General features: G+C 38.0%; 1 long non-coding RNA gene across 1 annotated transcript; it reads right to left on the bottom strand.

Annotated features, from left to right (window-relative positions):
* Positions 1 to 369: 369 nt before the first annotated feature.
* On the bottom strand, positions 370 to 14242 carry LOC125095847 (uncharacterized). The gene is made up of 4 exons (XR_007125967.1): positions 14180 to 14242; positions 1698 to 1785; positions 1494 to 1581; positions 370 to 776 (listed from the first exon to the last, which is right to left on the bottom strand). It is a non-coding gene; the product is annotated as an uncharacterized LOC125095847 (long non-coding RNA).
* Positions 14243 to 22978: the final 8736 nt, after the last annotated feature.

Here is a 22978-nt window from a genome sequence, read left to right as displayed (position 1 = left end):
AGTAATGGAGGATGAAGTGAATAGTAAGATGAAAAATGAAATCTCAGGAGAGTCTAGATAACAAATATCATGATTTTTTAAAATTTCTTTTCTCAATTTCAAATCTGGATCAGAGTAAAATTTCGAACTTCTTGTTTAGTATTTTTCTGAAATACTAACCATTTAGCTTTTGTCCTTAATTCGCCTTTTGCCATATTGTATGTATAGATATAGATATATATCTAACAAAATCACTTATCCCAATTCTGGCAAGTAAAGAAGAAATGGCTCAAATAGCAAAAAGAAAACATGCTAAAGACCCTGTGAATTCAACAAATACATAGGTCCTAGATGAAGGAAACTTTAAAGTGCTACTGGGGGAAAATAAAGAAGAGTGAGGGAGCTAGAGAAAGAGAAACTGGAAACAATCAGTGTCCATCAGTAAAGTACTGAACAAATAAATTATTGTCTGTTCACTCAGTACAGTGCTATACAACTTATCTGCTGTGAAGGAGATTTAAATGCTAATGTGGAAAGAATTCCAAATTACAGTATGTGAAAAAAGCGTGGTACGTTATAGTGCATATAGTGTGGTCCCATATAAATACATGTAAATTAAAGCTTTTTCATTTTTTTCAGGATGGCATTCCTGTGGAAGGGAGGCTTTCACTTTTTATTTGTACCTTTCCAAATGGATTGACAATTTCTAATCTTACCCATCTGCTGCTGAATATATTAACAGAGATTATCAAGGTAGGGCAATTATGGCCTCCTCCTCTTTGCTCACTTGTTTTTCTCTGAATTTGCAATTGTAAAAACAAGAAACAAAATTATTTGAAAATTAGAATAATATGTGGTAATATGAAGATGAAAATTATTGTACAATTTAAACATTTAAATCCATTTTTATGGGGCACCTGGATGGCTCAGTGGGTTAAAGCCTCTGCCTTCGGCTTGGGTCATGATCTCAGGGTCCTGGGATCGAGCCCTGCATCTGGATTTCTGCTCAGCAGGGAGCCTGCTTCCCCCTCTCTCTCTGCTCAGCAGGGAGCCTGCTTCCCCCTCTCTCTTACTGCCTCTCTGCCTACTTGTGATCTCTGTATGATAAATAAATAAAATCTTAAAAAAAAATTTAAAAATCCATTTGTATGTTTTTAATGTTTCCTTAATTATATGTTCTATAAGGCTAACTATAAATTATAAGTTAAGTGCTTAAAATCAATGTTTTTCAAAAGTTAAAGTAAATATTACAGTGAGCCTCATCAGAAGCCTATGTTATATATGTATATATATGCGTGTGTGTATAAATATATAATTAAAGGTTTTCTTTTCATGAAGATATGAAAGATAATTTCATATACTGAGCTCCTTAATATACTACAGCACTAAAAGAATGAAAAACAGGCTCTGATTTAAATATTCTAATTTCATGGGAAAATAAATACATGCATGGGGAAGAGTGAAGCATTCTTACAGAGGAACCATGATGTAGCGTAAAACATGGAGATTCTTACCTTCCAAGTAATGGTTGAAAGGAGGGCCTCCCCAAAATCCCCCTCTTCTCCTTTGGATTGTTATTTAAGCTTTCTTGCTCTTTGGCTTCTGAAATAAGTGGAAATAACAGTGGTCACTGTGGCTTCATCAAAATATAATATGATTTATTAAGCCAGGTCTGGTGCCAGTACCATCTCTGGAGACCATGTTGCTTAAAACTTTACCATTCCTGAAGAATTATCCACTGTCTCTGCTTTCTGTGCAGCTTTCTGTTGTTTCAGAGTCTAGGACAGGTGCTTCTCATTGGCAGAGCTGAGGGAACAGATTTGTGCCCATTGTCAGGGGAACTGAGAAAGTTATTCACCAATAGAAAGAATATTCACAGACTGTGTCACCCCCTGTCGCACACATACACACCTACATATGTGGCAAATGTCTACCCAGTTGATCCCTTTAGGTGGATAATATTAACACACACTCTTCTTCCCATACTTATCCTTAAAAAATATTTTTGCCTAATTTAATGCAATTGATTTACCCCCTAACCAAAATCTCACTTACTTCATCCCCTAAGGAACAACCTAAAATTGAATCTTTTTTCTTTTTAGCTCAAAGTCACATTTCTCTCTGGCTTCGTTACGGTCTTTCCCCAATATCATGTAACTTATGGATTAAACTGTAAATTAACCACAAAGACCCATCTTTTAAAAAGTGTTATTCAAAGAATATGACATAATAGAAAACAGGGTTAAATGTCAGTTTTTACTTCTGCAACTGTCACAGACCTGTACCAGCATATATGATTTCTATTCTTTCCATGATCCTTTGTCTTCAGCCAACACATCCCCTCACCAAAGTTCTTTATCCATTGAGGGACCCAAAGTGCTTCTGAAAATAGCAGGACATCTGATGGATCTGGCTGTATTAAGTTACTGTACTTTCCTTGTAATTTTGCCCCAGGACATGGGGTCCTAGGAAGTACTCAGGGAATTCTTCAAGTTCTGTCCCTATTTCTTTCTAGCTGTATTATATAGCCAAACCCAACTTCCCCTGTATGGTCAGGATTGGTTACTCTGCACAACCATATGGTTGTTCACCCAGTGCCCCTGGGAGTCCCATCATCTAGTTCAACTAGGAAAACTCTTACTACCCCTGATATGTGTAAGATCCCTTGGGTCCTGACACTTTGAATCACAAGATCTAAGCTCTGCAATAATGTGCCTCTATTCTCATACTTTCAGAAGCCAGTAGATGTTCAAGCAATACAGAATCACAGAATCCCAGAGTCAGTATCAGCAGCAGTGCCAGGCTTGGAGACAAAGAAGAACATTTTTTGCGAGTGGGTAATAAATGTAATAAGAGATGCCATTCCTACCTACCTCCTTTATCCTTCATCATCTATTCTGACTAGGGAGAAACAGGACAAATACTGACCTCCAGGTTAGAGGAGTGCATGTACCCTAAACTTACGAGACGTTGTCTTCTGGCTGTTGTGGTAATAAATCATAAGTAGCTTCTATCACTATTTTGTAGTTGCTTCTTTATAATGGAATATATCATAAGACTAATGAATTTCATAGGCATTACATTATTTCTTTCATTATAAAGCAATTTCCTAGGTGAGAAACAATGTTGCATGTGAAATCATGGTGGTAAATAAGGCATTCAGTAAGTCAATGGATGGTAGAAAAAGGAGGCAAATTGTAGTTCAGTAGAACAAAATATTTCTCCCTACATGAGGGAAGGAATCTAATTACACAAAGACAGCTAGTTCTTCTGGGGTATGTTAATATCCCAGAGATTCAGATTTGGTTGCAGCTGGCAAATTTGGGCACTCAGCAAAAGTGATGGGCAGGTGAAAGGAAATTCACATTGTTGCAACTGCCATTGTCACCATTTTTCTTTGTTCATTGGCCCAAGTGAACAAACATGTGGGTGGTTAGGAAGGAGGATGACTGACATCCATAGAGTTGGCCATTTTGTTCACCTGATCATGAAGAACTTCCTTTGCAGTGGAGGACACATGGTCCTCCAAAGCCTTGCCATTAATAGGCATATTATTCCAGAGTGACCACAGGGGATAATTTGATTAACTTAGTCATTGCATGCCATAGGCTCCCCAAATTCCATCCCTTAATATTAGCCAGTTTTTTTTTTTTCCTAGAACCAATTACACCAGGTATAAAATACTAGATTTCCCCATCTTTTCCTTAAGGATTAGTTCTGTTGGATGAATCAAAGAATCCTCGTGAAAACTGGAGAATCAAGCTCAGAAAACAGGCAGAAACAGAGGGGAGCCATGTAGCCAGACGTATGGTTGAAATTACTCCAAGACCAATTTATTGAAATTGTCACTAGCCCCCAAGCTGAACCCTAGATTCTTTGGTTGATTCCATACATCTCGCCTACCACTGGCCACTGGCCACTGGCCACATTGGCTCTGCTGCCATTAGAAACAGCTGTGCCACCTCTGGGAAGAATTTTTCACAGTGCCAGTACCTTTGTATCCTTGGATTGTGTTTCTATGTTTGTGTGTCTGATTAGTTGAACCTAAAGCATGTGCCCATGCTCTAGTTTATGGAAAAGCTGAGAAATCAAGTATGAGAGGTTTAGTTTTCATTTTTAGTTAAATCAGTTTCTCTGTGGAAGTCCTACTCCTAACATGTTCTGTCTTTGCTGCATATTTTTCTCAGGGACTTTGAAGTAATGATCACACATTTCCTATGCATCTTTAATAAGGACTTCCTGGCCCTTTCTTCATACCTCTTAATATTTTTTTAAGATTTTATTTATTTATTTGAGACAGGGTGAGAGAGAAAGAGAGAGAGAAGATACGAATGGTGAATGATGGGGGTGGTGCAGAGGAAGAGGGAGACACAGACTCCCCGCTGACCAGGGAGCCCAATTCACCGCTCAATCCCAGGACCCTGAGATCATGACCTGAGCTGAAGGCAGACATTTAACCAACTTAGTCACCCAGGCACCCCATTCATACCTTTTATTATTTGACCTTATTGCTCAGTCCTCAATTTTTAGACATTGAGTCTTCTCACATTGAAATATATCCTGATTTCTCTATCCTCTTTGATGCACCATGAATTTTGAAAGCTGCCTCAAGTTTCTCATTTTCTGTTTTATTCCGGCATATGTCCTTTAGTACTTCTTATCCTTCAGTTTGTCCTTAAAATTCTCTGGACCTTAGCAGTCATGGGTGTAATAATCTCACACCTTGGTAGCAATACAGTGATTTAAGACCTTCTTCAAATGAAATTGACAGGACAGATAACAGTGTGGCTGATCTGACTGAGGCATGGGTCAGGACTCCTGCCCTTTCTCCCCTAAGTACAGCCCCTTCTTCATCAGTACAGCATCCTCTAGGCTGCTTGGGTCACTTGGAGTTTGGGGTTGCAAAATACCTGACTGGGTAACTTATTGGGAGGATCTGAAGTCTCAAAGGACCCAAGGGAAGGCTGGAGACTCAACTGGGAACCAGTAGCAGTAGATCTCAGTGGCTGGAACCACTTCTTGTTTAGGGCACTCCTGCTAGTTCTGATGTGTGTGTGTGTGTGTGTGTGTTTTCATTTTTTTGTTGTTTTTAATTTGCCTTTGCTCAACATTAAAAGTCCTGAAGCAAGTCCACTTTGGCCACATGCCCATCCACTGGTCAGAACATCATGATTTATGATCCCAACCCAATAGCACGCAACACCAGAAAGGTAATTCTGGCCAACCGAACAGCAATAAATCTGTGATCTGGGAAACAGATAAGGAAGCAATCTATATAAGAAAGGTGCAAAATCAACTAGGTAGTAAAGATATTAGTTATAACATAGCACAGGTGAAAGGTGGGCACTGTCCTGAAGATTTCATTAACTTTGAGCTGACAACAGAGGTTAATTGCAACTGGGTGGGGTAAGGCTTATAATTAGGCAATTATATTTAGGAAGGAGTTACAGTAAGATTTGTGTCAGAGTCTGGTAAAAATAAAATGGCTTCAAATGGCCAGATGAAACCATTTGTGAGAAAATGTGAGGATTCAAAAAGCCTCTTTTCTATATGAACAGGTAGGGTATATTAACAGGCAGCTCAGGTAGTTATTCTGGAAATTACCAGTAGGTTCCAGGTCCCTGTCCAGAATCTCTGATCATCACCTGAAATTTTTTGAGTAAAGAGATGATAAAAGACTTAGTAACACCAGAAAGATGTAAAAATAACCAGAGAAAAAAGAATGATAAAATCAAATCCTTGGAATCAGTATATCTGTAACAAATTTAAAACATTAAGGGGAAATCCAGGTGACCACAGCTGTGGAAAATAAATGAAAAAGAAAATGGAAAATTTGAGCAGTATATAATCATCTGAAAAATGTGTGTTGCCTTCTTTTTAAATCTATTAAATCTGGCATATTAAACTTATAATTTTAATTTAAAGGGATTTTTGTGATTTTTAAATTTAATAGGTATAATATTTGATAAATTTTTACCAGTTTTTGTCAATTTAAATAAATCTGAATCATCAAATCTTTATTATTAGATTTCTAAGAATCATTTAAGTACTTAAGAAAATGTTGTGTATTAGATTTATAGTTCCACTTATCTGTTTAAAGTACTTTAGAAAACCAGATATATTAAATATTTGAAGTTGAAAAGTTTCAGATAATTAAAGCAATCACATTTACAAAGACCTTAAATTATTTAGGAGAACATACAATTTACATGACTTTAATATGAAATGTTTAACATAATATATGACTTAAATTTGTAAGCTGTACTTAAGAGCTTGGGGAAATTTAGTACCTTACATTAAAAAATGAACTGAGTACTGATTAGCAACCACTAGGTTTATAAGTGGATTTACTTTATATATAAGTTGTATCTACCACTACAAAATTTTTTTATGTTGACTTAGTGAAAATGAATGCAGATGTGAGGATTTCTTTCTGCATACAAAAGCTATCCATACACCCTTAAGCAAAAAAAAAAAAGAAAGAAAGAAAAAAGAAAGAAAGAAAGAAAGAAAGAAAGAAAGAAAGAAAGAAAGAAAGAAAGAAAGAAAGAAAAAACCTCAATTATCAAAAGATAATTCTCCAAAACAATTGATGGAATGTTACCGCAGGAAGGGGTAATGGTGCTTGATGGCTCACAAGTTACAGAAGTCCTCCACACTGCCCCTGACGCCGAAATGCAAGACCCTTAGACCTCCATGGAGCCCATTCAAAAACCACTAGTGAGGTGGTACGTGCTTGGTCTGGGCGTCAGAAAACCCAATCTGAGTCTCACCTTGCCACAGCATGACATCGGGCAGCCCACCTTTTGCCTGCAAGTCTTAGTCTCACCTGCAAACTATGGCAGCACCGCCCGACTTAACGAGGAGGGGGGATCTGAGGACATAAAATGTGCGCAGGGTGTCGCATATCATCCATGAAGTGACACATACTCGCCACGTTTATTCTGAGCGATTGCACACCACCATCGGCGGAACTAAACAATCATCTTTCCTTTTTGCCCATCCCATGCAACAGTTTCACATTTTCAGGCAGAGCACCTATAGTTTCGCACACCTCCTACCTTCTTTCAGCCTCAAGTTTCATCTGGCACATATGTAAATACACGCCTTAATAGTACGCTGTAAGCATCCACGTACTTTCTGGAGCTCTGGTTGTGGCCTCTGTCCCTGTATGGATGCGTGCGTTCTCTAGAAACAAACTTCTAATTGTGTTTGTCTGTTCCCGTGGGCCTCATCTGCAGGGGTGCCTGCTAGCCTCTCTCATTTCACACTGACCACATTTAATAACCGGATGGTAATGTCTCCAATTTCAATAGCCGCAGTTAAAATTTTCATTGTTCACCTTCTATGCTGAAGCTTTAGGATAGAAACCATATCTTTTTCCTTCATTTTAGGTTTTCGTTCTGCATAGACCTGATAGCCTTCCACTTTTCATTGATCGCTATTGATTTTCTTTTCAGAATAGAAGAGCCCATGACCTCTTAGCAGAATTAAGCAGTCCACCTGTCACAGGGAATCTGATTTCTGTTGAACTCCTTCTGCTTGAGTGTCTCACATACCTGCACCGTGCCTTGGCCACTCTATCCCCTCTGCTAGCTACCAGCAGGTAGTCATTCTTTTACTCTTCTCCAGAGCCTCATCTTCCAAAAATGTTCCCAGCCAGGCCAGGTGGCGCTTCCATGTGCTTGCAAACCCCTGTACAGATGGTTCTGTAATTGCACGTCTCCCATTATATATCATTATCGATATATTTTTATTATTCCTACTAATCTGTGAGTTCCCTGAGGCTAAACAATCTCGTTTATCTTTGGATACTTGACTCTTTATGCAGTTTCTGAAATATAATGGGAGTTGATTAAGCGTTTTTGGAGCAAATTAAAAATTAATATGAATAAATGGATATAGAGGGATTTATTTAAATAAACTGTGACCCAAATTGGAGAAAATCTATTGTCTTCTAAACCAGACTGAAAGCATAGCATTTCTATTTTTGTCGGAAGGTCCTCATCCTGCGTTCAGTTATCTGAAGGAGAAACTCACGGCTACCTTTGGTTTTCCTCTGTGACTCTTTCTCCCTTTCTCTAGTAACAAATCACTTACTGGAATCCTGCAGATCTTACCTCCACAAGGTACCTGTGGCCTTTAGCTTCTCCTTCCAGTTTCCACTGCTTTCTCCTTTATTCAAGCCCTGAATTATTTCAACAAATTTATCAGTCACCTCCCTTCTTTCTCCTTTACAGTTCATTATCAAATTGTCTCTTTTTTTTTAGTACATCGGTACCATGTTTTCCCCTACAGTTCTTGATATTTCTCAGTGTACTGATGTATCACTTCCTGGATCAAAACCTCTAATGAATCCCTCATCCAAAATGTAGAGTGGTGGTTTCTCAAAATTTAAAGAACTATCACCCCCCTCTCAGGTAGAACATTTTGAGAATGTGCTTTGTACAGACATGCATGTATTTATAAGTGTATATTGAAGTTATGACTGTTCAAAAATATTAGATATGTTCTTAAACAGACATAAAAATGTAAAAAGTCGAGTTAAGAGATAATAAAAAATATTTGAATAATTACTTTATTAATGTTTCAGAGAACATGCTAGCTCTCTAAATTTTTATCATTAATATTATATATGATTATTTAGATAGCATATAATGTATCATTCATGCTTAACTGTTTTATATGAGTAGATTTTATGTACATTTATTCATATTTATGGCATATACATGACTCATTATTTCTGAAATTTTGGTTAATACTTCGTGGTACAGTAACAGACGTTGCTGTTCCTGTTCCAAGTTCATTTTATTTAAATACCTACTTTAAGGGCTGCCCTGGCAAAAAGAAAAAAAAAATGCCTCAAGATTTCACAAAGGCATCATGTATCTCATACCATTTGTGGGAGGGTTCATTGTAAATAAAATCAGATCTATACCCATATGTCAAGTATCGTTTTTTGGAACAGTTATTTCTTGTGAGATCTGTGTTTTATAACGTGGCTGCCGAACACCTTGCCATTAGTGTAAAAGAAACACTGCTTTTTATTTATCTGTGATTATATCATTAGTCTTGTCTTCAATCTGTGGGTTCTTGGAAGGAATTCTTTAAAACTGTGTGCCATTTTGTGAGCACACATTTAGTTAAAATTAGATGCCATAGTCTATAAATCCACCTGGGACCCCAAATCTGCAAACTCCCTGAAGGGCAGATAGCATATGTCGCAGTGAGCAACTCACCAAAAACTAGCAAACTGCTCAGCATTCTGGGACACTCTTGGGACACTCTTCCCAAGAGATTAAATTTTAGTAATGCTTTTTTTTTTTTTTTTAAGATTAAAAATGAAAACTCGCTGGAGTTTCGATGTCTCTTCACACCCTAGTGCATTCCCATGTACCTCACAGAGCTGACACCCCACCTTGGACAACGCTGGTGTAGAGGATCAAATCCATACGGCTATCTCTGGCTCCCAGGTATTCTGTGATTGGATCCCAAGCCATCTGAGAAAGAAAGCCTTTTATTTCACTCACATCTTTATTTTATGCTGCATCCTAAGTGTTCTACTCCTTCTTTCTAAACATACCCAATATTTTTGTCCTCACGATGCACACGCCCTCCCTTCTGCCTCAAATGTTCTCCCCACTTGACCTCAGTATCTCCACCTATCAGGCTTCTTCTCCATGCAACCTCTTTCCATTTGGGTATAGTTCCTTTTTAACCTCATCTGAACAAAAGTTCATAGAACTTGAAGATTCTCTTTGGCACATGAATTAGAAATAAATATGCGCATGTACTATTTCTTCTATGAGCAGATGATAAACACCTTAAGTAAAGGCACTGGGTGTTTCTGTTCCTAACAATTATTCTACAAATTTCTTGGCATGCAGTATGCATGCTTTAGGAGGCATTGTGATACCAGAGAACAATGTGAAAATGGAAATCACACAGACCTGACTCACAGAAGAATTAGTATTTCTGTGAAAAATTTGGAAACAAAATTACCTTCCATCATTTAGCGCTGCCCAATAAGAGAATGGTTATACATAAATTCATTCTCACTGGGAGTGGTAAAGCAGGAGCCAGCTGACAGTCCCTCGGGGAGATGCAGAAGAGACTTCCCATTTGGTGGAACATCAAATTGAAGTTCCCTTCCATGGCCTGACTCTATGATTTGGAGGAGAAAGAGATACCAAATCTCTAAAGGCCATTTCCAAGGAACATGTTGTGCTGTTTTGAAGTCATCTGGCATATCTCAATTACGTTGATCATTTCCATTCTTATTTATTGACTAATACTTATAGAAGATACTGTTTTAAAACAAAAAGGGATGTCAGATTTTGATAGGTAGGTTTGGCCCTATGACATAATACAAGCTGATTGTAGAGGACTGGCTGTCTTGTTGATAACAAGAATTATTAAGTTGATTAATTCAGTGTGATGTCATCTAGCCATGGTCTGTTGACACAGACAATGAAGGCAATTTAGGTAATGGAAGTTACATCATTTTTTTGCAGGGCTGACTTTGTCATCTGCCACACTAAGTTTTGACTATGTAGCAATCAGAAGAACTAGTTGCAAACATGGTTTTAAGACTAAGACTGTGTCTAACCTACCAGCATGAAAGTCTAAAATACACACACACACACACACACACACACACACCCCTATGGTGCTTGAAATACATCAGAGTCTTTTCCTAGAGATAATGTAGCAGTGCACTTTTTAATTAAAGCTGATGCTGGGGCACCTGGGTGGCTCAGTCAGTGAAGCATCTGCCTTAGGCTCAGGTCATGATCCCAGGGTCCTGGGATTGAATCCCACATCACATCAGGCTCCTTGCTCAGCAGGGAGCCTGCTTCTTCCTCTGCTTGCTGCTCCCTTGCCTGTGCTCTCTCTCTCTCTGAATCTGACAAATAAATAAATAATCTTAAAAAAAAGAAAATTGGAAAATATTTGCTAATAACTAACGTACTATAAAAAATACATTACATGTTATTACTGAGATATGATGGATTTTGAATATGCTAAGACCAAAAATCAAACACAGATGGTCAAGAGCAATTTTTTTCATGATCACAGATTTATGGCCCAGTTAATCAATATTTGAATTACATGTGTGTAGCTCCATTGTTAAACCGTTTCCCTACAAACTGCAAATTAATATTAATGAGAAATCCAATAGCATTCAGCAGCAGCATTCTGTCACTGTGCTAGAGTAATCATCGATTTTAATTTTAAATATTAATGCAATGCAATTTTAAACTAAATTGCATTAAAACACTAAATGCACAGAAACACTAAATGCACAGAAACAGCGAGACCTAAATCAGGTGAGATTCTAGTGTGGGAGATTTGATAGCAAAGCTGTCAACAGTACCTGGTTAGCAGAATTTGAATTGTGCTCTCCAGCAATTGACACATGATTATGAATGATTACATCCCTCGTATTGAATAGCTGACCCCTGGGGTTATTCAGTTGGCAGTCTACAGCCCGTCTGTTTAAAGAACTGCCTGGTGGCAGGGCTGGAGTACTTCCTTCCCAACAAGAAATTTGATCATGAGACTAAGGAACGAAGCGACCCAGAGAGCTGGTGCTTGGTACCTGAAGAGAGAAGTGCACAGCAAAGATGGAGAGGAGTGACTACAGATGAACAGCGACCTTTGTGAAGTCCCAGCATCATAGTGAGAGAGGCCTGATAAAATATGGACCCCATATTATTGAGCCCAGCCATATTCCTTATGTCTGAAAGAGGAAAACCAGTGTGTTTTAATAATCTCAGGGTTAGAGAAAACAGATTTCTTTTTCATCAGGATGAGATGATCCCAAAGCCTGATTAATAAATTACAGAACAAAAAGCAACCAGATCTTGTCACCTTGGGGCAGGGCCTCCTAGCCTGACCCATCTCTCTTTGGGACCTCAGCCCTAGAAAACATTATTGGATGGTTGGTGATACACAAAGAGAAATCCCCTGTTTCTCCTGTGTAACCCTAGGCTGGCTCTTCAGAGTCCTGTTTCTAAAGTCCATCTCCTTTCTATTTTTTAGGGTAAAGTATAGGCAATATCATTATTCCTGTTACTAACAATGAAAAGCTTATAAATCCCTAGCCTCTGATAGGAAATTGATGTCAAGACAAAAACTAACTCATGAAGTATATGTCTACATATTTTCCATACATGGCACAGATTTATGATGGAATTTTAAACTGAGAATATCTCTTAAACTTACTAAATTGATGTTCATCCCCATTTAACTTTCTGAAGCAACATAAAATTTTTGTAAACTCCCATGAAGTTAATATCAGCCTTTTTAAATTTTTAAATTTTATTTATTTTTATTAACATATAATGTATTATTAGCCCCAGGGGTACAGGTCTGTGAATCGCCAGGTTTATACGCTTCACAGCACTCACCATAGCACATGAATTTGTTTTAATTCCATATGTTAATTAGCCCTTATTTCTAAAGAAATACATATCAATTCACAGGATAATTTTCTTGAAAAATATAAATTAACCTTATTTTTGAAATTATATCTTTCAAAAGGTACGAGATAATTTAAATTAGGTATTACAAAAGAACATCTTGGTAACTACCTGTAACTCCTTAGCAATAACATTAATGATTTAATAAGGAAGCTCTTTCCCACCAGAGAGAGGAGAACAGAATACAGATATTAGACAGAAAAATTAATGCATATTATTGAGCCTAATAGTTCCATTTGTTAGCTGTATGAGGCAAACAGTATACTTTGATAAAGCCTTGTGTTTAATTGAAAGAAAGTATTTTTCCCCAATTCCTCATATTATATTTGAATTGTGATGAGAAATAAACCTACCCACACTATTTCTACCTTTAAAATGCTATAATGGGGGGCACCTGGGTGGCTCAGTGGGTTAAAGCCTCTGCCTTCCGCTCAGGTCATGATTTCCGGGTCCTGGAATCGAGCCCCGAATCGGGCTCTCCGCTCAGTGGGGAGCCTGCTTCCTCCTCCTCTCTCTGCCTGCCTCTCTGCCTACTTGTGATCTCTGTCTGTCAAATAAATAAATAAATCTTTTAAAAAAGAATAAAATGCTATAATGGTTGGGTGTATTTATATATTTTGAATTTCGGTCTACTATATGGAGCTTTGATTATTCAGTGAGTGAATGGTTCATTAAATGTTTTTTGGGAAGAGATAGAGTAGAAATATTAAATATAAGTTATAAATTATGAAAATATTAATGGGAACATATTTTATATATTATATATAAATTTTTGTTTGCCATACATAAATGATTATATATATATATTATGTATTTATAAATGATAATATAAGCAGGAGGGAAAATAGCAGGTTGTTTGAGAAGTGGGAGAGATTGTGTGGGGAAAGGGAGAATGCATAGAAAAAAAGTCTTCATTAAAAATAAACAACAGTGTATCTTCTTATTTCTGTAAAACTATGAATGTGTAGGTGGACAAATTAGAGATAAAAGTTCCAGCTATAGCTATCAACTTACAGAAAATCCCATGACAAATTACCAAATAAAAATCAGATTTTAAAGTTGATAGAGTGTGTCACATAACAGTAAACACAAATAATGAAACAAAAGAGAGAAGCCAGAGATATGTATGTATAAATGCCTGTTTAAATAGAAGAAAATAGGAAAGGGTGCCTACTGTTCTATTAAAAATGGGTCACCCTGGAGACTAGGAAGATGGGAAAGTTATTAGTGTTTCCTGTAAACATCGGTGTATTATTTCACTTATATAATATATTTCACTTATATATATATATATATATATATACCGCATTTTTTTTACCTGTAAATCTTCTGCTAAAATACAACTGAGGAAATGGCTCATATCTTAAGTGTTCAGCCCAACGAATTATGACAAAGTGGATGCAACCATGTAACCACCACCCAGATTGGGGAAAAAAAATAAATAAAAATTGGTATCTCAGAAGCCTTCCTCGTGTTCCTACCAGTCACTACTGCTCTCTCTTTCATCCTTCCTCTATCTCCGTCTGGTTCTGTCTGCTTTTCAATTTTATATAAATGAAACAGTACACTATGTATACGGTCTGAATGTGCAAGTGGTCATTTCACCTTATGTTTGTAAGATTCAGTCATGTCACTTTATGTACCAGGAGTTCATTCCTTTTCATTCAGACAGGAATACACCATAATTCACTTTGATTCTGTACTGTGATACTCACTTTGATTCACTGTCTTCTCTAGTGATGGACACTGAAGTGGCTTACAATCTTGAGATAGTAGGAATAATATGAATACTGCCACGAAAAGTCTGGTACATTTTAATAGATACACATTCTATCCCTTCTATCCCTTTATATATTCCCAGGTTCCATTGGCAGCGAGCAAGCCTGAGGGATGAGGTAATGTTCTGGGCAAAAATCAGTCTTGTTAAGGTTTGCCATGTAACAGCAGGTACCCCAAGTTCAATGTTGCTCTCTGTATCACCATCCACTGTGCAGGTGCTGTCTAGACTCTCTGTGTTGCCCCCATGGGACTTGGGGGGAAAGGGGAGCAGACACAAATGATGTTCGTGCTGCTTCCTGTGCCGTGAGTAGCAGATTACTTTGTTTCTGACCCAGAGGTCTTATGTCTTCTACGAGCATCAGTGAAATAGCAACAAGCTAACCCGTTAGCTTGTAGTAAAGAAACATCAAATCCCAAACAGATACCCACCACACCAAATATTCCAGGGTATATTCCCCACAAACATAACCACAATAAAAACATCAGAATCAGGAAAATGACATTAAAAATTGACTGGCTGTGTATATTTGCTGACTGTGTTCTCGCCATCCAAGCACCACATCCTGGTGGAGGATATCTGCCGGTGTAGGGAGCAGATGAAGTGACTGAAGAATTTGGAGGACTTGCCCGAGTGCTGATAGGGAATAAGGGTGGCCTGGCCGTGGGCACCACGGTACAGCGTTCTCTACATGGAGACTTAGGTATGCCAGGACAGCCCCTCTGGCTCCGGTTTTGGCTCCAGCTCCGTGACATTCTGGGATCCTCAGGACAGGTATGACCCAGTAACCCCCAGAGCTGGCATCGAGGACCACACGCCTTCTACTCACCAAGTATGAGATAGGGCAGCACAAGGTGTGCGAGCTGAGCCTGTCCGTCTGAGCAGTGGCAGTGCCTCCTCTCCTGAGGTTGTGCTTGCCCTCTGCAGTCCTGCTGGACCTTCGTGTCCCACCCGACCTGGGCTGACAAAAGGGGGCCAGATGCAGCGAGGAGGCACAGATGGAGGAAGAAGAAGGGTAGGAAAGGAAGGAAATGCACTGGAGTCAGACCAGCCCAGGGACTGCAGACAGAGGTGACCACAGACCCTTCAACGGATGCCTTGCTCAGGCTGTTACGAATTGTCCCAATGCCACCAGCCCTCCAAGCCAGTTACTCTTCTCTCAGCCCTCTCCTAGCCCTTCAAGCATAGGCTGAATCGCAGTACATTATCTGATAGGCTTGAAAAAAGACCCTTAGATCCCACTCAAGTTTCTCTGAAGACAGTTCAGAATGGCACGATGTCTTCATTTCTCAAGTCTCTTCATTCTCCTCCAGTCTGGGACAGTTTCTCTACCTTTTCTAACTTTTATGACTTAGACATTTTTGAAGCGTATAGGCCAGTTATACCCTCAGTTTCACTGTCTCTGTTTCCCCCTTCAGTATGCATTAGTGGTAGGACCATCACTGTAGTTGATGCCACAGAATTTTAATTTGTCCAATTGACTGATGCTGTGCATGTTGATCATTTGATTAACGTGTCATCAGGCAGTATTCTTCACTGTAATAGTATGCTTTTCCCGTTTCTATTTAATAAATGTTTCATGGGAAGTAATTTGAAACTATGTAAATACCCCATTTTCCACCAACTTTAAATTTATTTGTTTAGGACTTAGAGGTTTTTTTTATTTTATTCAACGAGTCATAATCCGTTGCTATTATTATTTATTTTTATGCTCAAATGGTCTCAGCCTTGGACAGTCGGGGGGCATTCAAATTGGTTTCTGTGTTTTTGGATACAATACATCTGAGTTTTTGCTTGCTTCCTGTCATAATAATATATTCCAGGCTTATCTCATACTTTCCCTGCCAACATCGATATCTACATATCCATTTACATATGTTGAAAACCGTGAGCTCACATCAGTCGTTCTATTTCCATCAACACCACAGGGATCATTCTAGCTTTCTACCTTTCTGTGATTATAATTCCCTCCTCAAACAGTAAGAAACTTGGCATCTATAATCCCTAATATTACTTATTTGTTCAATCTGTCCTATGTAATCTAACAGAAACTGGGCAAAGGGCTTAGACAGGCAATTCACAGAAGAGAATATCTACTTACCAAGAAGCATTTAAAAAAAAAAAAAGGCACTCAACATCACTATTAACTAGAAAATGCAAATTCAAATCACAGTGAAATTTCATTACACACCGAACTGGGTGAGGATGGAGAGCACAATATCACTTTACGCTAGTCAGGTATATTTTTTATTTTATTTTTTATTTTATTTTCTTTAAGTAGGGTCCACACACCCAGTGTGGAGCCTGACATGGGCCTTGAACTTATGACCTTGAGATGAAGGCCTGAGCTGAGTTTGAGAGCCAGAAGCTTAACTGACTGAGCCACCCAGGTGTCCCTATGCTAGTCAAGTATAAATTAGCACATCAATTTTGGAAAAGATTTTGGAATTCATTATAAAGCTTGATAGAACAATTCCACTATTAAAGTACATTCAAAAAGTAATGCATCTTCGTAATGAATCAAACTGAAACTACCTGAAAGTCCATCGACATCTGAATCCTTGAATAAATCGTGGTATATTCATATAAAGAAACATTATATGGTGATAAAAAGGAACAAACCCCAAGAGATGTCCAACAACACAGACTAATTTCACAAACATTGAGCAAAAGAAGGATGACCTTAAATGATAGTATCATATGAGGTTTTACAGAACCCAACAGAACCGAATGTCAACAGAGGTGGTAAAAGATAGTTTGAATAGTGCTTGCTTGCAGAGCTGAAGGTCAGAACTGTATTCAAGGAAGGGAGGAGGGCATTTCTGGAATGCCAAAATGTTCTATTTCTTGCAAGTTTAAAGATGTTCAAATTGACTGGCCCTTCCTCAATGTAAATAATTGATATAAGGTCTTATTGTGTAATATACCAAATTCAAACTGTCAGTCAGGCTTTTAAGCCCTCTTAAATCAGACCTAATTTATTCACCCAGTGTCAGCCCTTAGTTCACTATGATACGTATTCTATAAACAACCAAATCACTGCCAAAGAAAAATTGGGAAAAAGTCAAGAAAAGGCAATTCACAAAGAAGAAATAAGATAAAAACCACTTTTAAAAAATCAGTCTCATTGTTAATAAAAATGCAAATGCTCAACACATATTCCTTACTTAACAGATTGGCAAAATGATGATAATATCCAGTGTGGTAAATAGGAATTCCCATTTAAATCTAGATAAGAAGAATAATTAGAGGAAAATGGAATATAATGGGATGATCAAGAAATCAGCTGAGGGGCACCTGGGTGGTTCAGTTGGTTAAGCCTCTGCCTTCAGCTCATGATCCCAAGGTCCTGGGATTGGGCCCTGCATTAGATTCCCTGGTCAGTGGAGAGCCTGCTTCTCCCTCTGCCTGCTGTTCCCCCTGTGTGTGCTCTCTCTCTCTTTGTCAAATAAATGAATACATTTTTTTTTCAATCAGCTGAAAGCAATGAAGTGATGTTGGTTGAAAAATACACCTAAAACACAAAGGGGAGAAACCAAATTCAGTCAATACTGAAAAAAAAAAAAAATCGCTTGAGAGAAATACCCAGATCATGAAATCTGAACTATATATAAACGTCTATTTTTTTTCCCTAAAGTCATCATCCTTTTCCCAAAGTGCTTTGACAATGGTCACTTCCCTCCTTGTCTGTCTCTAAAATTCTTTACCAGGGGACAGGGATTCCATAAAAGAAATTCAGAACAGAAAAATGTTCTGATGATGAAATTAATCCTTGAATACTTGAGATGAAATTATAGATGACCCTCCTGAAAGATGCAAATATTGCCTTGATTATTTCTTAAATTAACAAGTAGAAGCAACTAGAGATCCATTCAAGCTCTGAGATGTCCAGAGAAGCAGCTAGGTAAGAGTAGGTGGGAGAACAGAGGAGGAAACTTCCAGAGAAGGAAATAACGCTGTAGTATCTACTCACAAAACTACAGGCAAAATAATGACAAAGATTGTACCTTCTAGCCTTTTCAATTTCCAATGTCTAGTCTAGAGATCCCTTCTTTTTAAAAGTTAAAAAAGTTAAATAAATAAGTTCCGGGGCGCCTGGGTGGCTCAGTGGGTTAAAGCCTCTGCCTTCGGTTCAGGTCATGATCCCAGGGTCCTGGGGTCGAGCCCCACATCGGGCTCACTGCTCCGCAGGGAGCCTGCTTCCTCCCCTCTCTCTCTCTCTGCCTGCCTCTCTGCCTGCTTGTGATCTCTCTCTGTCAAATAAATAAAATCTTTAAAAAAAAATAAATAAGTTCCATTTGTGAACTTCATCTACAAGTAATCCTTGCCTCTTCCTCAACATCTTGACATCTGGGAACGGGAAACTAATCAAGGAGAACAACATTCTATCAAAGTGAGACAGTTTCCATCTTTTTGTCCCAAGATTTAGGAAAGGAATAATGATTGCCCACTTGAAGTATCATTAGATGTCACAGTCAAGGGCTACTCAAAATCAAGTCATGAAGTAGAAGCTTTAATTTCAGAACCCAACACAACTTTTGGTTCATTCTTATCCCAGATTAGTTCCTCTAATCTGATATGCTCTACTCAGTTTCTTCCTATCCTCGAAACTTACCTACCCAACAGTTTCAAAGGATCCAGTGTGTTGGGGTGCCTGGGTGGCTCAGTCAGTTAAGCGGGTGGCTCAGTTGGTTAAGCATCTGCCTTCAGCTTGGGTCATGATCTTAGGGTCCTCGGATCGAGCCCCACATTGGGCTCCCCGCTCATCAGTGAGCCTGCTTCTCTCTCTGCCTGCCACTGCTCCCCTTGCTGTGTGTGTTCTCTCTATCAAATAAATAAATAAATAAAACCTTTTTTAGAAAAAGGATCCAATGTGCTCACTTTGGCAGCACATATACTAAAATTAGAAAAAGGATCCAATGCTATCATTTATATTAAGTTTACTCACTAATGATAACCTAGTGTGTTACTTTCTAAGAGATATTTGCATTTTGAATAGAGAGAATTTTTTAATTCAGAAGAGGAAGGTTCAGCACTGAAATTGCTGAGATCAGCTCCATATTGGAGGACAAGTGTCTCTTCTCAAAAATTCTCGAAGTAGGTTTATTTTTATATTAGTCTTGACATTATTGAAGTCAGAGGCTGTGAAATGGCACACTGGGCCAAATTTGGGCCACATACATCTTTACATAGCCAGCATAGAATTTGAACTAAATCTAGGCCAAAACCTAAAGCCTAAAACTTTAAATGAATTTCCATCTTCTCTTGAAGAAGAGGAAGAGGAAGAAGGAGAAGGAGGAGGAGAAGAAGAAGGGGAGGGGAGGAGAAGAGAAAAAGTAAAAAGGATGTTGGTAAATACTGACATTGAATTTACACAAGACAACAGTTATTTGGAACAAAATAATTCTGTCCCTTTAAAGGGGCCTTTCCAGCTTGCTGCAATTCACATCACACCCTTGTTCCCATGAAAATACTGAGGTCAAATGTCATCAAGCACCATTCTGTTTATAGTAGAAAAACATCAGTTTCTTTGGGAAAGTAGAAAGTAGAAAAATAAGAGACAGTGAGGACCTCTTGACTTTTCCTTTGCTCAGGCCTACTTTACCCATTTATATTCATTTGCTGGTCTCTATAGATATTTGAGATTGAGATTTTTTAACTGAAGTATTTTAACATGTCTATCCACATTGAGCCATTCAACCAAGGGGAAAAAAATAAAGTTTGAAGATTAAACAGATTGGATAGAAAAATTTGTAAGAAAACAAGAGGTGGGAGAGTCATTTTATATATAGCAAAAATATGTATGTATAGTTCTAATATTTATTCCCCTCCCAAAAAAAAGAGAAAAGAAAAGAAAAAAACAGCATGAAAAGTGCTATGAAAGAGCAGAGGTGGAGGAATGTGGTCCCTTGATGCAGAGGGGAGGCTGGAGGAAGGACTGACAGTGTAATTCTCAAGCCAAGCCTTAAAGGATGAGAGAGATTTTTCTTGGCAGAGAGAATTTTATTACTTCATGATGAAGTCTGGGAGTAAATGTTGGAACTTTGAGTTATTCTTTCCCATTTCCATTTTTTTATTCTTGTGGCATCCATTACAATTTTCCACACTTAAGTCCTCATACAGAGGGGACAGCATCACGTGGATATGTGGAATCCAGCAATATCGGGTCAATCAGTCATGCCCAGTAGAATCATTTCCATTAGAATTTAAAGCTGATGAACTTGTGGGTGTAGAAAGAGCCCTGTGGCTGGGCTGTGGCACTGCTTCCTCCTCCCTTTGCTGACTTTGAGTGGGATGAAACTTCTCGGAGTCTCAGCTTCCTCTTCTGTATGTTGTAGATGGAAAAAGTTCATCTCTCCTGTCTCACAGAGCTGCTAGGGGAGTTTAAAGGAAAAGTTTATGAAAATCCATTTTCATCTGTGACATGTTCTTCAAATATGAGGTGTGATCCTGAAAAGCGTCCAGCATAAAAATGGACACACAGAAGGTCCTTGAGGTGTTTTTTTAAAAATACATTTTTTGTTTGTTTCGGAATACTTGGAATTTTACAGAAAATTTGCAAAGAGAGTTCAGAGTATTCCCCTATACCCCTCATCCAATATCAGGTTTCTGCTAATGTTTTCATCTTACGTACTGTGGTACATTTGTCAAACTAAGAAATCAACATTGGCACCTCAGCATTAACTAAACCCCAGATTTATTCGGATTTCTGCTAATGTGCCTTTTCTGTTCAGGATCCCTTCCAGGAGACCATATTGACTTAGTCATGTGTCTCCTTCATCTTCTCTGGTCTTTGACAATTGCTCAGTCTTCCTCATTTTTTTTTTTATAACCTTGGCAGTTTTGAGGAGCATTAATCAGCTATTTTGTAGAATTTTCCCCAATCTGAGTTGGTCTGTGGTGATTAGAGTGGGGTTATGTGTTTGGGGGAAGACTACACAGAGGTGAAGTACCCTTTCCTCACATCATATCAGGGGTATCTGGTATCCACTCGTCACTGGTGATGTTCACCTTGGTCACCTGAATAAAGTGATGTAGGCCATCCCTCTCCCACTGCAAATTACTGTTTTTTTTCCCATTCCATACTCTATTCAAGTCACTGAGTCTAGCCTGCCCTCAAAGGAGTGAGGGAAGGGATAAATTCCACCTCTCGGATAGGGGTGGGAGTGTATCTATGTATATGATTTGGAGTTCTTGAGGAAACTTCCTATTTTTTTAATCAAATAATAGAAACAATGTGAGATTAATTTTTTATTCCTTTTATCCTTGTTACTGAACCTCTGGTACGAACGCTAAGATTAGACTTTTAGGCAATCGGCAGACACTGGGTGAACGAAGAGGCACTAAAAACCTACAAAATCCACAAACGAGAAAATAAGCCTCTTTATGCCTGAGCATTAACTATAATTCCAGCCACTTCAGTGCCAAGGAGCCAAGCTTCCTAGTGTGGTAAAAGCCATACTCCTGGGTCACCAGCAGATGGCACGATTGAGTAAGAGCCAGGAGGGTTCCCCTGCTACTGTGCCTTTGCCTCAACAGTAAACTCCCTGTAGACTAAAGAAACGGTGTGCTTGCTACTCCCATTATTTTAATTTTGCCCTGGAAGGATTTTAATTTTAATAATAAATTTTAATTTTGTTAATTAAATTTTAATAACAAAAATAGCATTATTTGGTTTCTGAAAACTTATCCAGATAAAATGTTATCTATGGTTTCTACAGCTATTCTAAAGTCTGAAGTCTATTTTCGTGGGAACAATCTCTTCATGTGTTTGTAGTCAGATGTCAAGCCCCAGTCTCACAGCGGTCAACAATGTGAAGAATGAGAAGGTCATAAATGTTTTTGCAGACTCGTATGCTTTGTATTTTATCCATTAATTATTATTAATTAATTATTTTAATCCATTAATTATTATTTTATCCATTAATATTTTTATTAATTTTAATTTATTATTTATATATTTAATTATATAAAATATATTATATAATATATAATATATTATTAATTTATTAATAATTAATACCCATTAATTATTATTAATGGATAAAATATTAGGTCATTAATTGTTATTAGCTAGGACTTACATAAATCAGGAAGCACTATACCACTTAGAAGCTGATGCTATTTAATAAGGATTTGGAGATGTTATTGACATGCCTTCCCTATAGAACCCAAATATATATGTCCCCACTAAGCCAGCTTGTCATGATAGACTCAGAGGTGGGGAAGGAAAAAGGAAAGAGAGAAGGAGGGCATGGTGTAGAATCGGACTTGATTAGAGGTAAGAAAATAGACACACAGAATCTTGCTTTGGGGGGCTTCAGCCTCAGATTTCCTGAGTTGAGAGAAAAATGTGTATTTCTACAAGATCCCCAGTATTCAATTTTCATTAATTTAATGTGTTAAAGTACCAAAGATTTTTTCCATTGGAAAACTTTTGAGGGCTGCCATTTTGTGCTATTTTATATTGCACACTGGTTGAATTTTATAGAGTATCAAAGTCGGGATACATTTTGACAAGTTTATTTATATGAAAACTTGGTCAGAATCTGTCTTCTCTTTTGAAAGAAAGCCTGGAAAACATAACAGATTGCGTATTGAAAATCCTATTTAAAAAGAAATCTCACTGTAGTTTTTATATAGCAATCCATCTTAAAAAGGCAGACCTTTTTCTTGTAGATTCGAATGTGTTGGATTATTTGTTACTGAGAGAATTCTAAGAGTAGAAAAGAAGTCT

This window comes from Lutra lutra, chromosome 3 (assembly GCF_902655055.1).
Source record: "Lutra lutra chromosome 3, mLutLut1.2, whole genome shotgun sequence".
In the NCBI taxonomy this organism is placed as follows: Eukaryota; Metazoa; Chordata; class Mammalia; order Carnivora; family Mustelidae; genus Lutra; species Lutra lutra.
The sequence above is the reverse complement of the archived record's forward strand: the minus strand, read 5'-3'. Positions and strand labels throughout refer to the sequence as shown.